This window comes from Gymnoscopelus braueri (assembly GCF_963280865.1).
Source record: "Gymnoscopelus braueri genome assembly, chromosome: 8".
In the NCBI taxonomy this organism is placed as follows: domain Eukaryota; kingdom Metazoa; phylum Chordata; class Actinopteri; order Myctophiformes; family Myctophidae; genus Gymnoscopelus; species Gymnoscopelus braueri.
Window position 1 is genome coordinate 49,638,462 of NC_137609.1, and position 16,843 is coordinate 49,655,304.

Below are 16,843 nucleotides of genomic sequence, written 5' to 3' on the forward strand. Positions count from 1 at the left end.
GTCGTTAACACCTTTAATTCAACCAATCAGAGCAGAGTAAAGGAAGTGGGGGGAGCTACTTTACTTTATTACTTTATTTGTTTATTTAGACAGGACAGAGCATATTAATGAACGTCACATGAACGTAAATACACCGGATTTAGCAAAGATGCTAATTTTCATCCGCAGTCCTCACACAAAACAGAAAAACAGAAAAACAATAACATCAGAAAACAGACAAACGGTGAAATACAATTACATTACATCACATAGCCTAAAAAAAACTAAAATATTATCACAAATGGTTGCAGCTTTGGTTTTCAAGCAACCATCTTTTCACATTGAATTTAAAAGATGGAAATGTAGCACAATCCCTTATATGTAGAGGAAGGCCATTCCATGCTACACAACCCTGAACCCAATCAGAGCAGAGTAAAGGAAGTGGGGGGAGCTAAGATGCTTCCAATGGCCCTGGGCTGACATGCACATTAACATAGCACATCAAATCTGGAAACATTCTTCTTCCATCACTAGCCTGTAACATTTTAGCTGAATGTTGTGTTGGCTGGTGTATTTTTTTATAAATACACTCATGATGTGTTTGTCCATTATTTGTTGCTACAAAATCATCCAGGTAGCCTACCATATCACAGCCCTAAGTACACACACACTGAATGAGTGAATGTCACTGAATCAGTAACAGAAAACGGTCAAAGTGTATGTCCTCTTGCTATCCAGTAGGCTACACAGAGTCTGGTGATTTAATAACATGCATTTTATGCTTGATTGAAACTATTTTATTAAATGATGATTCATGTCTAAAAACTATCACCCAAAACCCTAACCTGTAACAATTAAATTGTAATTTATTAAAACCAATAATTACTGACTTTTAACTGTTATTGTTGTAGAAACAAAAGCCCTATATTCTGATAGTAATCATTGATATAATGCTTGTTCAGGGTCTCCTCAGCTCAATTTAAATATAGTTTCTGGTGGGAAAGCAATAAGGAGAAAGAACCCATTTATCAGCGTCTGTTTTATATTGTTCCAGACAGTTACTAATGTGTTTTGTTAATCTTCCTGTTTCATAATTTTTACTTGTTTATCCTGTATCCTGCATGAGTTGTCTGCTGATTGAACAAAATTGGTATCCTGACCTGACATTTTATTTTCTGTGCTGGAGAAACACAGAGATCCCAGTTAATGAACAAACACTCTATGTCAGTGATTACTATTGGAATACAAAGCTATGTAACACTTAGTTTAGCTAAACATATCCCTTACACCCCCTTTAAATTCATCAGTGCCAGTTTACACACATGAATACATTATTTCTGGTTGTAGGGTCTTAAACTCTATGTATCTAATCATTAGAAAACACAGGTAGTGAATGTTGTAGACTGTTTTGGACACTTGTCCCATTGTTAATGGACAGGTGAGAATGTAAGTGTAAACAGTGTTAAATCCCCCTACCACACCTGTTCGGTCGGTGTCCCCCAGGGCTCAATACTAGGTCCAATTCTGTTCTCACTGTACATAAATGACCTACCTGAAGTATGTAATAATCTACATGTCCAGATGTATGCAGATGATGCCGTTGTACTTGCCCATGGTAAAAGCTATGCAGAGGTGTCAATAATCTTAACCTCAGCTCTGACAAGCATTCAAGAATGGCTTATAGATTCATGTCTGCTCCTGAATGCCAAAAAGACAGTCTGCATGGCCTTCTCCAAAAGACCAGTTGTGTTGGAGTCCTCAAATGTGTTTCTGGGTGGGGAGGAACTTGAACTTGTCCCAGAGTTCAAGTACCTCGGAGTCATACTAGACTCAACCCTAACTTTTAAAAAACATGTGAAGAAAGTCACAAATACGATTAAATTCAACCTTCAAAATTTTAAACAAATTAGACCCTTCCTGACAGTTGGAGCTGCCAGATCGTATCTTCACTGTATGATCCTATCACACATTGAGTACTGTTTTACAAACTGGTCTTGCACAGGCGTGACGATCCTAAAACCCATCGAACAGCTCTACAAAAGTGCGCTCAAGGTGTTTGACAGGAAGCCTCACTCTTATCATCATTGTAACATACTCAGGAGGCTCAATTTTTTTAGCTTCGACAATTTCAAAAAGTTCAAACAGGTTGGGGTCATATACAAGACCTTACATGGTCTGTGCCCACCCCCCCTAAGGGAATTCATTAAAAGGAAGCCTGAAAGAGGAATCAGTACCAGAGCAACCACTCGAGGAGATTGTGAAGTGCCGCACCGGCAAACAACCTTCGGTCAAAATGTCCTCTCAGTACAGGGTTGTGTAGCATGGAATGGCCTTCCTCTACATATAAGGGATTGTGCTACATTTCCATCTTTTAAATTCAATGTGAAAAGATGGTTGCTTGAAAACCAAAGATGCAACCATCTGTGATCATATTTTAGTTTTTTTTAGGCTATGTGATGTAATGTAATTGTATTTCATCGTTTGTCTGTTTTCTGATGTTATTGTTTTTCTGTTTTGTGTGAGGACTGCGGATGAAAATTAGCATCTTTGCTAAATCCGGTGTATTTACGTTCATGTGACGTTCATTAATATGCTCTGTCCTGTCTAAATAAACAAATAAAGTAAAGTAAAGGATGGGCCAAATCATTTGCATGTATTCCTTTCATTATGATAAGTAGTGAGTAGTGAGCATATAGCCCCCGCCAGACATTTGCATTACAATTATTTAGGCTGGGAAGGATTTAGCCTCCAGCAACAACACCTTAAAGGTGACAATTAACTTAAGCCGTGTTTCATCCCCATATTTAACCTTTACATAGTTAAACCTGCATATGAGAACTTTATAGCAATAGCAATTTCACACATTGGCATTATCCTAATTAATGGCCTACTGGCCTATGTTTTGGAAAAATGCCTTTCAAACAAATAAATCTAAATCATCTCTTCATGATGCTGAGCACCTCCAATAAATGCATATTCTCATTTTAAAAAGCTTGCCGTTCCCACCCTAGTAGTTTAGTGGCATATGTTAAGAGTTTGACATTGACCATTTAGGTCACAAGATAATGTTACCAAGACCATTTTATTGTTACACAACAATGTGACTTAAGCAATTTTACAACCTTTGTTGGCTATTATTGTAACAATCTAAACAATACACATGGCAACACACAGTAAACAATACACATGGCAACACACAGTGAACAGTTACACAGACCCAGTAGTTTGTCAGCATTTTACTGCACTATTATTTACTGCATATCAATGAACATAATGATTGCATGAATAAGAATGAATATGCCTTGCTAAATCCTGACAAATGTGGACAGACACAGTGATGCTCATATTGTACTACCAGTAGCTGAATAAGTAAATGAGCTGGAGGGAATAATGCTATAAAGATAAATAAATGTAAAAAATACTACAATAAAAAATGAAATTCCATCATGTTGAATAGAAAATAAGATCCATACACAAGATACAAATAAAAATCCATCACGAGAAACTATTAATGTTTATTTTCTTCAGTCATGTCGATTATCTCTATGCTTTATCATTCTCATCCTGGATAAGACTGAATGATCATATATGTGTCTGTGTGACTAACTTAAACTAAAGGCTAGAAGCCCCTGTATGAGTCCTCATGTGTCTTTTTAGATCACCCTTTTGAACGCAGCCTTTACCACACAATTTACACGAAAAGGGCTTTTCACCTGTATGCATCATCATGTGCTTTTTTAGATCACTTGTGCTAACACAGCCTTTACCACATACTGAACAAGAAAGGGGCTTTTCACCTGTATGAGTCATCATGTGTCTTTTTAGATTACCCTTGTGAGTACAGCCTTTACCACACACTGTACAAGAAAATGGCTTTTCACCTGTATGAGTCATCATGTGACTGTTTAGTTCACCCTTTTGAGTACAGCCTTTACCACACACTGTACAAGAAAATGGCTTTTCACCTGTATGAGTCCTCATGTGTGTTTTTAGATCACCCTTTTGAGCACAGCCTTTACCACAAACTTTACAAGTAAAGGGCTTTTCGCCTGTATGAGTCCTCATGTGTCTTTTTAGATCACCCTTTTGAGTACAGCCTTTACCACAAACTTTACATGAAAAGGGCTTTTCGCCTGTATGAGTCCTCATGTGTGTTTTTAGATCACCCTTTTGAGTACAGCCTTTACCACAAACTTTACATGAAAAGGGCTTTTCGCCTGTATGTATCTTCATATGCCGCTTCAGACAACTTCTCTGACTAAAGCTGTTGCCACAAACTGTACAGCTATAGGGTTTATCCCCTGTATGAATCATCATGTGCTGCTTCAGACCACTTCTCTGACTAAAGCTGTTGCCACAAACTGTACAGCTATAGGGTTTTTCACCTGTATGAACCCTCATGTGCTGCTTCAGATCCCTTGTGTCACTAAAGCTGTTGCCACAATCTGTACAGCTATAGGGCTTTTCCCCTGTATGAATCCTCACGTGCCGCTTAAGATCACTCATGTGACCAAAGTGGTTGCCACAAACAATACAGCTAAAGGGCTTTTCCCCTGTATGAATTCGCATGTGCCTCTTCAATTTTGCATTTAGACTAAAGCTGCTGCCACAAAGTCTACAGCTAAATGGCCTTTCCCCTGTATGAATCATCATGTGCTGCTTCAGAAGATATTTTTTACTAAAGCTGTTGCCACAAAGTGTACACATGAAGGGCTGTTCCCCTCTATGAGTTGTCATGGATGGAATTTGTTTTGATGATTTCACACTGTGGAACAGTGTGTTGCTCATAGACGGTCTTTGTCCTTCCACAGTTTGTGTCTTGTGTGATTGCAGTGTGTTTAAAATGGACGGGGCTTCCCTGGTCTCCTCCCACTCATCACTGTCTTCAGTATCAGATTCAGAACAGTGTGAAGAGAGGAGCTGAGCATCACTAGTTGATTGTGATGCATCACTGTCCTCCGCACAAGCTTGCATTGTTTTGTGGGCAGATGAGGTGCTGGCTGGAGGGATTGTTTCTTTGTTTTCAACATCTTCACTCTTCATTGTTAGTAATGTCAACATTGTCCCATCAGCCTCTAATTGGAAATCCTCTTGTGTTTGGAATAGCTCCTCCTGTTCCTCTTTAATCTGTGGATATTCTGGTTCCTTCTTGATCAGTCTGTGGCCCCTCTCCTTCTGTTCAGGTGAAGACTTGTCTATACACACAGGGACACAGTCTAGGAGGAGGAAAATAACACTATAGTCATGATTCTCATAATTTATTCCAACAATGTTTACCATTTGTATTTGCCAATGTGGCACTGAACCTGTGATGCGTCATAACAAAGGAAGGATATATTGAATGCAAACAGATTCAATATACAAAATATATTGAATGCATACAGGCATTAATGCCCATCATATTTGGGTGCTTGTCCTCAGTATGCATGCTGAACACATCCAAATGTGAATGAATACATAGAATGGTAGAGCTTAGTACCCAATTAAACTGTATTTCAATTATGTCGCGTGCCCACATGACTGAAATCAACCGGTTGCACTTTTTTCTGAACACCAATCATCATCGCTCTCACCTTTGGTGTATCCTGTGCACGGCATACAAAGACTCTCTTCCTGTATAACCAGTTTCAAGTCCCTGGCAGGTGATGGCTTTGAGGACACCTACAGAAAAAAAGGAAACAACAGTTGAATTATCTACGTAAACAAAACAATGTTTTTTTTTCCTCCATTGTTTCACAATTAATACATTCAATATTTTATCAATGCCAGTCTCCTCTTGGAGGCAGCGGATTTCTCTTTTACATTTGGTTTCTGATTGAAGAAAAACAGCATTATAGTTTTTGGCCACAAAAACTAAACCACTTAAACACACCTTAATATTTAATTGGCTGGTGCTCCCAAGCTACTTGAAGGTCATGGGGACCCATCGTTTATGACCAATACATCAAATCTCTTCACCACAAATAACATGTTGACAACGCGTTGAATATACGTTGAAAATGCATCTCTTGACTGAACATACGTAACTGACATACAAGCTCTCACACACTGACATGCAACTAGTTGTGAGCTTTTTCCGGTGCTAAGGTTCAATGTGATGTAAGAAGGCCTCAACCAACAGATAGAATTTGCATGCAAATTACCGTTTTCCTTTTTGGCACAGCAGTGTATTCCACAGGGTTAGAACAATCCAATGGAACTATTTCATCCTTCACATCCAACAGTCCACTGTTAAACCGTACACGTGATAGAGGGATGGAACACGCCTTCAACACTACCACTGTTGCATTCACCTGTAAAAAACAAACATTAATGCAACTTATCTAATTAAAAAACAACTTACACAAAAGATAATAGATAGATAACACATTGTAATAGTTATGCCATAACACACACATTACAAACCTGGTGCTCAACCTTCCTCCTTTTGGGTTCTCTACAGGACTGCTCAAATTCCAGCGGTTGGCTCATCTGTAATGATAAATGGCTTGGTATTAAACACATTTTAAAATGATAGAGGTCGCACAGCTCTGATCCACGGTGCAAATGTGTACTATTTGATTTGATATTAGATACAACCGTTTCAACAGATGGCATCTTCAAGGTTAGTAGTTTGTATAAACCAATACAAAGACTCTCTCTTTGACTAAGGTAAAGTGCAATGTCTCAACCACACAATTTCAGTGTGCAACTTATTACCTTCTTGTAAACTTCTTCCTCAAAGTCAAATCCTTGGAAATGGGATGAAAGGTCTGGTTCTCTGTCTTGTCTCTGAATTTGCTGAAAGCACAAACAACATAGACTACAACAACGTTATGGTACTTATACCTGAGGAGCGTCTTTCACACCTTTAATTTAACCAATCAGAGCAGAGTAAAGGAAGTGGGGGGAGCTAAGATGCTTCAATGGCCCTGGGCTGACATGAACATTAACATAGCACATCAAATCTGGAAACATTCTTCTTTCATCACTAGCCTGTAACATTTTAGCTGAATGTTGTGTTGTCTGATGTATTTTTAGAAATACACTCATGATGTTTGTCCATTATTTGTTGCTACAAAACCATCCAGGTAGCCTACCATATCACACCCCTAAGTACACACACACGTACACACACACATTATTGTCTAAAAACTATCACCCAAAAACCTACCCAGTGTAAGAATTAAATTGTAATAGATTAAAACCAATAATTACTGACTTTTAACTGTTATTGTTGTAGAAACATGTTCTGTTAAAGCCCTATATTCTGATAGTAATCATTGATATAATGCTTGTTCAGGGTCTCCTCAGATCAATTTAATAAACATAAAATATTTCGTTTCAGGTGGGAAGGCAATAAGGAGAAAGAACCCATTTATCAGTGTGAGTTTTATATTGTTCCAGGCAGTTACTAATGTGTTTTGTTAATCTTCCTGTTTTGTCATTTGTACTTGTTTATCCTGTATCCTGCATGAGTTGTCTGCTGATTGAACAATATTGGTATCCTGACCTGACATTTTATTTTCTGATAACTAAAGTGCTGGAGAACACACAGAGATCCCAGTTAATGAACTGACACTCTATGTCAGTGATTACTATTGAAATACAAAGCTATGTAACACTTAGTTTAGCTAAACATATCCCTTACACCCCTTTAAATTCATCAGTGCCAGTAAATGTACACACATGAATACATTATTTCTGGTTGTAGGGTCTTAAACTCTATGTATCTAATCATTAGAAAACACAGGTAGTGAATGTTGTAGACTGTTAGTAGACAATAGCAATTTCACACATTGGCATTGTCCTAATTAATGGCCTACTGGCCTATGTTTTGGAAAAATGCCTTTCAAACAAATAAACCTAAATCAACTCTTCATGATGCTGACCACCTCCAATAAATGCATATTCTCATTTAAAAAGCTTGCCGTTCCCACCCTAGTAGTTTAGTGGCATATGTTAAGAGTTTGACATTGGCCATTTAGGTCACAAGATAATGTTACCAAGACCATTTTATTGTTACACAACAATGTGACTTAAGCAATTTTACAACCTTTGTTGGCTATTATTGTAACAATCTAAACAATACACATGGCAACAAACAGTGAACAGTTACACAAACCCAGTAGTTTGTCAGCATTTTACTGCACTATTATTTACTGCATAATCAATGAACATAATGATTGCATGAATAAGAATGAATATTTTCATTTTCATTTCATACACAAGATAAAATAAGAATCCATCACGAGAAACTGTTAATGTTTATTTTCTTCAGTCATGTCGATTGTCAGATTATCTCTATGCTTTATCATTCTCATCCTGGATAAGACTGAATGATCATATATGTGTCTGTGTGACTAACTTAAACTAAAGGCTAGAAGCCCCTGTATGAGTCCTCATGTGTCTTTTTAGATTACCCTTGTGAGCCCAGCCTTTACCACACACTTTACAGGAAAAGGGCTTTTCACCTGTATGCATCATCATGTGACTGCTTAGTTCACCCTTTTGAGTACAGCCTTTACCACACACTGTACAAGAAAATGGCTTTTCACCTGTATGAGTCCTCATGTGTGTTTTTAGATGACCCTTTTGAGCACAGCCTTTACCACAAACTTTACAAGTAAAGGGCTTTTCGCCTGTATGAGTCATCATGTGCATTTTTAGATCACGTGTGCTAACACAGCCTTTACCACATGCTGAACAAGAAAGGGGCTTCTCACCTGTATGAGTCATCATGTGTTTTTTTAGATTACCTTTGTGAGCCCAGCCTTTACCACAAACTGTACAGGCAAAGGGCTTTTCACCTGTATGAGTCATCATGTGACTGTTTAGTTCACCCTTTTGGGTGCAGCCTTTACCACAAACTTTACATGAAAAGGGCTTTTCGCCTGTATGAGTCCTCATGTGTCTTTTTAGATGACTCTTTAGAACCCAGCCTTTACCACAAACTGTACAGGCAAATGGCTTTTCCCCTGTGTGAGTCAGATTTACCTTTTGATTAAACATGTTGTCACATTCTGTTTGTGTCTTGTGTGATTTCAGTGTGTTTAAAGCTGACTGATCTCTCCTAGTCTCCTCCCAGTCATCACTGTCTTCAGTGTCTGATTCAGAACAGTGTGAAGAGAGGAGCTGGTCATCACTAGTTGGTTGTGATGTTCCACAGTCCTCTACATCAGCTTGTGTGTTAATGTGTTCAGTTGAGGTGCTGGCTACAGGCTCTGTCTCTCTGTTTTCATCATCATCTTCACTTTTCACTGCTAGTAATGTCAATGTTGATCCACCAGCCTCTTCTGGTCTTTGAAGTAGCTCCTCCTGTTCCTCTTTAATCTGTGGAAGTTGCGGTTCCTCCTGGACCAGACTGGGGCTCCTCTCATATTTTGGAGATTTTGATTCTTCCTGAGCCAGACTGGAGCTCCACTCCTCTTCAGGGGAAACCTCCTCTTTACACACATGGGCGAGCAGGAAGTCTAGGAAAAAAGATACAATGAGACTCTATAAAACTTTACATGATATCATGCAGTGTTCCCTCTGCTTTATGAAAAGATGGCGCACATACATCCACTTCAGTGTCCAGGTGCAGGAAAAACAGTTCAACAAATACAAATAAATGATGCACACTGGATAAAAAAGCCCAGCTGTTTTAATTGCTTTATTTTCCTTTGTTTCCTGTCATTGGTAGTTGGAAGAAATTCAGCTGTAAATAAACTCTGCTGCGCTCTTTGCTGAAAATAATGTGTCCCTTTGTTTACTTTGCAGCTCTCATAGAAGATGCGAGGCGAGCTGAATGAGAGGCGGTCCCAATTATTTTTTAATCACTTGTAAATGTTAGATCAGTGAATCTTTTGATTAGTTAATACTGAAGTAGAATTAACTGCACAGCTTCAGTGAACCCATTCATACTTTTACAGCCGAACCATCGTACTGAGGTACACCCTCAGTACCAGCCCACTTTCACCAATAAAATAAATAAAGAGTGCTTAAAACTTACTAAGATCCAGGTGGTCTTCAGGTTCCTGTTCAAGGTAGTCTTCAGGTTCCTGTTTAATAGAAACGGTCCTGGCTGGAGAACTGATCTTCACCTGCAGACTGGACTCCACACACTGATCTGGAATGAAGGAATACAGCACGAAATTAATAATAAGGACTTTGATGTGACATAAATAAGGAGGACTAGACTATATATAGAGACTATAGACATGTATATGCAGTGTGTAGTTCGATGTAACAGACATACCTGCAGTGTGTAGTTTGATGTTGTGTGTGTAACAGACATACCTGCAGTGTGTAGTTTGATGTTGTGTGTGTAACAGACATACCTGCAGTGTGTAGATCGATGTCCATATCAAAATCAATGTCCAGCAGTTTGTTTTGTTTCTCCAGCAGAGTTTCTAGTGTCTCTATCTCTCTCTGGAAGAGGTTGCACATGAACTCTGCAGCTGCACTGAGGCGCTCCAACACAAACACTCTGACAAGCTTCACACAACAAACATCAGCACCACGCTGCTGTTTGTCCAAAACACACAATATCTCCTCTCCCACCGACGTCATGTGTTCATTTATCTTCAGCCGTACAGACTCCATTTGACACGTTTTTACCTCCTTTATGACACGTTTTTCACCAAGACCACAACACGCACTTACTTTCGGGTCAATGTGTTTCACACATGCGCATTGAAGGATCCAGGCACCGTTGCCTTCGTTCTTAGTGCCTTTCGCCCCCCTGGTGGAAGAGGTGTGTAAGTGTAGATAGATGTAGCTGTGGAAAGACAGTCTGTCCTCCCTCACTGTGAGTCCTGAGAGTTTAACTGTGGTGTGTCCTGGAGTCTGAGCAGGAGGACAGAGTGGAGATTTGGAGTGAAAACACCACCTTTTATCTTGAAGAGGAGAAACACCTCCTCCCACCTCCTCACATTCTTCCAGTTCACTGCAGTCAGGGTCCATTTCAATGTGAAAGGCTCATAACAAAAGACAGTGCAATGATGGGCCATCACCAGAGAAACATTTACATAGATGCCAGTTCCAATGTGTTTTGTTTCATCAACATATTGACACAAAAACATTTCACTGACTTCTTTACACTTGTAAATCTGTGAGGACACAAAAGTGGATTCTGATTATATCAAAAGGACATTTAGAAGTTTATCTATTGATATGGTTATTTTATGGAATTGTCCATTCAGATAACAAAATGTTACTTATCTCTGAAAACAAGTGTGTTTGTTGGACATTACTATGATACGCCATCATGCCACCCTTTTTCGTTTTTGAAAATGTACGGAATTCTGGGTTTTATCAGCACTGCACACAGAGCGCTGAGAGTGGGGAGTTTTTTACTAATATAATGAATGACCTTGTTTTGTACTTTTTACATGTGAATGAGTATCATTCTTGAACTAGGTGTAGTTCGAGGTGTAGTTCTAGACTCTATACAGCATTCGGAGATTGTGGAACAGTTGTCTGGCTACGTGACACTACTTGAGTTGAGCACAGTCCCTAATGCTGTTCTGTATCAACCCCCCCCCTCTTTCTCTCTCTCTCTCTCTCTCTCTCTCTCTCTCTCTCTCTCTCTCTCTCTCTCTCTCACACACCTCTCACAAGGTTGTTAGGAGGAGCTAACATGTATGGATCAGTTCACATGAAAGAATGTAGCCTACGCCACTAAATGGACAATATAAAATGTAAAATGCAACTTAATTCATGGTACACTTTAGGGTTTGTGTCATTACAGGGACAAGGCCACTTGGCCTTAAGTGTAAAAAAAAGGGAACAGAGATGCCAAGTGCCAGGGCAGCACGGCTTTATATAAATAGCCTAATTAAGCTCAAACTGCTAAAAGAATATATCCTGAATTAAATCAATGTTCATCGGAGCAAAAAAAAAAACACAACAACATCTATAGCACATGTTGGGGTTAAAGAAACAGTGCTCTTGCTGCAGGTGAACAGAGATTAAAGCTAGATGCAGCCTCAGGACTTCCATATTTTCTGGATCAGGGCCCGCTTGACAATCTCCAAAGCGTTCACGGCCCACCCATCTGGGCCGCCGTGTCTGGAAATGAGTATCAAATATGTGAGCCAAATCCCATGCTAAATGCAATCAATGCTAAAATAAAAATGACAAAGGACTAAACCATCAACATTCCAAGTCAAATATTAGAATTTTAAACCTGCACAGGCATTGTTTACAACTGGCATGATGGAGTCCAGACAGGAAAGGGTTGACATGATCGATGTGGAACCTCAGGTGATGGAGATGTTGGTGAGCTATGCCTACACTTCTGAGTTAGTCATCTTCACGCAAAATGTGCAGGTAATTTTGTCATCTTAAATCTTATTCATTGTCTCCATTTTGTCCAACATCGGTGCTTAATATCATTGTATTTGGTCCAGGCCCTGCTAGCAGCAGCACACTTGTTAAATGTCACAGCTGTTCAAGAGGCCTGCTGTCGTTACATGAAACACTTCAATGTCGTGTATCAGCAGGTCAGACATTGAAGGATACAAATACAGATACAGACATTGAATGTTACCAAGACCATTTTATTGTTACACAACAATGTGACTTAAGCAATTTTACAACCTTTGTTGGCTATTATTGTAACAATCTAAACAATACACATGGCAACACACAGCGAACAGTTACACAAACCCAGTAGTTTGTCAGCATTTTACTGCACTATTATTTACTGCATATCAATGAACATAATGATTGCGTGAATATGAATGAATATGACTTGCTAAATCCTGACAAATGTGGACAGACACAGTGGATGCTCATATTGTACTACCAGTAACTGAATAAGTAAATGAGCTGGAGGGAATAATGCTATAAAGATAAATAAATGTAAAAAAAACTACAATAAAAAAATGAAATTCCATCATGTTGAATAGAAAATAAGATCCATACACAAGATAAAATAAAAATCCATCACGAGAAACTATTAATGTTTATTTTCTTCAGTCATGTCGATTGTCAGATTATCTCTATGCTTTATCATTCTCATCCTGGATAAGACTGAATGATCATATATGTGTCTGTGTGACTAACTTAAACTAAAGGCTAGAAGCCCCTGTATGAGTCCTCATGTGTCTATTTAGATTACCCTTTTGAACGCAGCCTTTACCACACACTTTACAGGAAAAGGGCTTTTCACCTGTATGCATCATCATGTGCTTTTTTAGATCACTTGTGCTAACACAGCCTTTACCACATACTGAACAAGAAAAGGGCTTTTCACCTGTATGAGTCATCATGTGTTTTTTTAGATTACTCTTTTGAGCCCAGCCTTTACCACAAACTGTACAGGCAAAGGGCTTTTCACCTGTATGAGTCATCATGTGACTGTTTAGTTCACCCTTGTGAGTACAGCCTTTACCACACACTGTACAAGAAAATGGCTTTTCACCTGTATGAGTCATCATGTGTGTTTTTAGATCACAATTTTGAGTAAAGCCTTTACCACAAACTTTACATGAAAAGGGCTTTTCGCCTGTATGAGTCCTCATGTGTCTTTTTAGATGACTCTTTTGAACCCAGCCTTTACCACAAACTGTACAGGCAAAGGGCTTTTCCCCTGTGTGAATCAGATGTACCTTTTGATTAAACATGTTGTCACATTCTGTTTGTGTCTTGTGTGATTTCAGTGTGTTTAAAGCTGACTGATCTCTCCTAGTCTCCTCCCACTCATCACTGTCTTCAGTGTCTGATTCAGAACAGTGTGAAGAGAGGAGCTGGTCATCACTAGTTGGTTGTGATGTTCCACAGTCCTCTACATCAGCTTGTGTGTTCATGTGTTCAGTTGAGGTGCTGGCTACAGGCGCTGTCTCTCTGTTTTCATCATCATCTTCACTTTACACTGCTAGTAATGTCAATGTTGATCCACCAGCCTCTTCTGGTCTTTGAAGTAGATCCTCCTGTTCCTTTTTAATCTGTGGAAGTTGTGGTTCCTCCTGGACCAGACTGGGGCTCCTCTCATATTTTGGAGATTTTGATTCTTCCTGAGCCAGACTGGAGCTCGAAACCTCCTCTTTACACACATGGGCGAGCAGGAAGTCTAGGAAAAAAGATACAATGAGACTCTATAAAACTTAACATGATATCATGCAGTGTTCCCTCTGCTTTATGAAAAGATGGCGCACATACATCCACTTCAGTGTCCAGGTGCAGGAAAAACAGTTCAACAAATACAAATAAATGATGCACACTGGATAAAAAAAGCCCAGCTGTTTAATTGCTTTATTTTCCTTTGTTTCCTGTCTTCAGTAGTTGGAAGAACTTCAGCTGTAAATAAACTCTGCTGCGCTCTGTGCTGAAAATAATGTGACCCTTTGTTTACTTTGCAGCTCTCATAGAAGATGCAAGGCGAGCTGAATGAGAGGCGGTCCCAATTATTTTTTAATTACTTGTAAATGTTAGATCAGCGAGTCTTTTGATTAGTTAATACTGAAGTAGAATTAACTGCACAGCTTCAGTGAACCCATTCATACTTTTACAACCAAACCATCGTACTGAGGTACACCCTCAGTACCAGCCCACTTTCACCAATAAAATAAATAAAGAGTGCTTAAAACTTACTAAGATCCAGGTGGTCTTCAGGTTCCTGTTCAAGGTAGTCTTCAGGTTCCTGTTTAATAGAAACGGTCCTGGCTGGAGAACTGATCTTCACCTGCAGACTGGACTCCACACACTGATCTGGAATGAAGGAATACAGCACGAAATTAATAATAAGGACTTTGATGTGACATAAATAAGGAGGACTAGACTATATAGAGACTATAGACATGTATAATATAAAACTTTAAAAGTAGGTGTGTGAGAATAGGTGTGTGGAGGGGGAAGTTAAACTCAGTCATCAAAATGGAGCCTAATGGTTGGTCTATTGATCTACAAATAATGATCCCCAAAAACAGATCTACAACCTAACAACACGCACGACATGCAAACACTGTGTCATACCTGCAGTGTGTAGTTTGATGTAACAGACATACCTGCAGTGTGTAGTTTGATGTTGTGTGTGTAACAGACATACATGCAGTGTGTAGTTTGATGTTGTGTGTGTAACAGACATACCTGCAGTGTGTAGATCGATGTCCATATCAAAATCAATGTCCAGCAGTTTGTTTTGTTTCTCCAGAAGAGTTTCTAGTGTCTCTATCTCTCTCTGGAAGAGGTTGCACATGAACTCTGCAGCCGCACTGAGGCGCTCCAACACAAACACTCTGACAAGCTTCACACAACAAACATCAGCACCACGCTGCTGTTTGTCCAAAACACACAATATCTCCTCTCCCACCGACGTCATGTGTTCATTTATCTTCAGCCGTACAGACTCCATTTGACACGTTTTTACCTCCTTTATGACACGTTTTTCACCAAGACCACAACACGCACTTACTTTCGGGTCAAAGTGTTTCACACATGCGCATTGAAGGATCCAGGCACCGTTGCCTTCTTAGTGCCTTTCACCCCCTGGTGGAAGAGGTGTGTAAGTGTAGATAGATGTAGCTGTGGAAAGACAGTCTGTCCTCCCTCACTTAGCCCTGAAACATGACTGTCAGCGTCATGTGAACCATGGCTACTCCCTCACTGTGAGTCCTGAGAGTTTAACTGTGGTGTGTCCTGGAGTCTGAGCAGGAGGACAGAGTGGAGATTTGGAGTGAAAACACCACCTTTTATCTTGAAGAGGAGAAACACCTCCTCCCACCTCCTCACATTCTTCCAGTTCACTGCAGTCAGGGTCCATTTCAATGTGAAAGGCTCATAACAAAAGACAGTGCAACGATGGGCCATCACCAGAGAAACATTTACATAGATGCCAGTTCCAATGTGTTTTGTTTCATCAACATATTGACACAAAAACATTTCACTGACTTCTTTACACTTGTAAATCTGTGATGACACAAAAGTGGATTCTGATTATGTCAAAAGTTAATTTAGAAGTTTAGCTATTGATATGGTTATTTTGGGACCGTACCTATGTTCCCCCGGTCCTATGTTCCCCGCTTTCCTAGGAGAGCGGGGAATATCGGACCTAACCTAAACCTAACCCTAACCATAACCGTAGTGGGGAACATAGAACCCGGGAAAATAGGTATGACCCCGTTATTTTATGGAATTGTCCATTCAGATAACAAAATGTTACTTCTCTGTGAAAACAAGTGTGTTTGTTGGACATTACAATGATACGCCATCATGCCACCCTTTTTCGTTTTTGAAAATGTACGGAATTCTGGGTTTTATCAGCACTGCACACAGAGCGCTGAGAGTGGGGAGTTTTTACTAATATAATGAATGACCTTGTTTCAGTACTTTTTACATGTGAATGAGTATCATTCTTGAACTAGGTGTAGTTCGAGGTGTAGTTCTAGACTCTATACAGCATTCAGAGATTGTGGAACAGTTGTCTGGCTACGTGAGACTACTTGAGTTGAGCACAGTCCATAATGCTGTTCTGTATCAACCCCCCCCTCCTTCGCTCTCTCTCTCTCTTGCAACTTAATTCATGGTACACTTTAGGGTTTGTGTCATTATAGGGACAAGGCCACTTGGCCTTGAGTGTAAAAAAAAGGGGGGAACAGAGATGCCAAGTGCCAGGGCAGCACGGCTTTATATAAATAGCCTAATTAAGCTCAAAATGCTAAAAGAATATATCCTGAATTAAATAAATGTTCATCGTAGCAAAAAAAAACACAACAACATCTATAGCACACGTTGGGGTTAAAGAAACAATGCTCTTGATGCAGGTGAACAGAGATTAAAGCTAGATGCAGCCTCAGGAAAGCTAGATGCAGCCTATTTTCTGGATCAGGGCCCACTTGACAATCTCCAAAGCGTTCACGGCCCACCCATCTGGGCCGCCGTGTCTGGAAATGAGTATCAA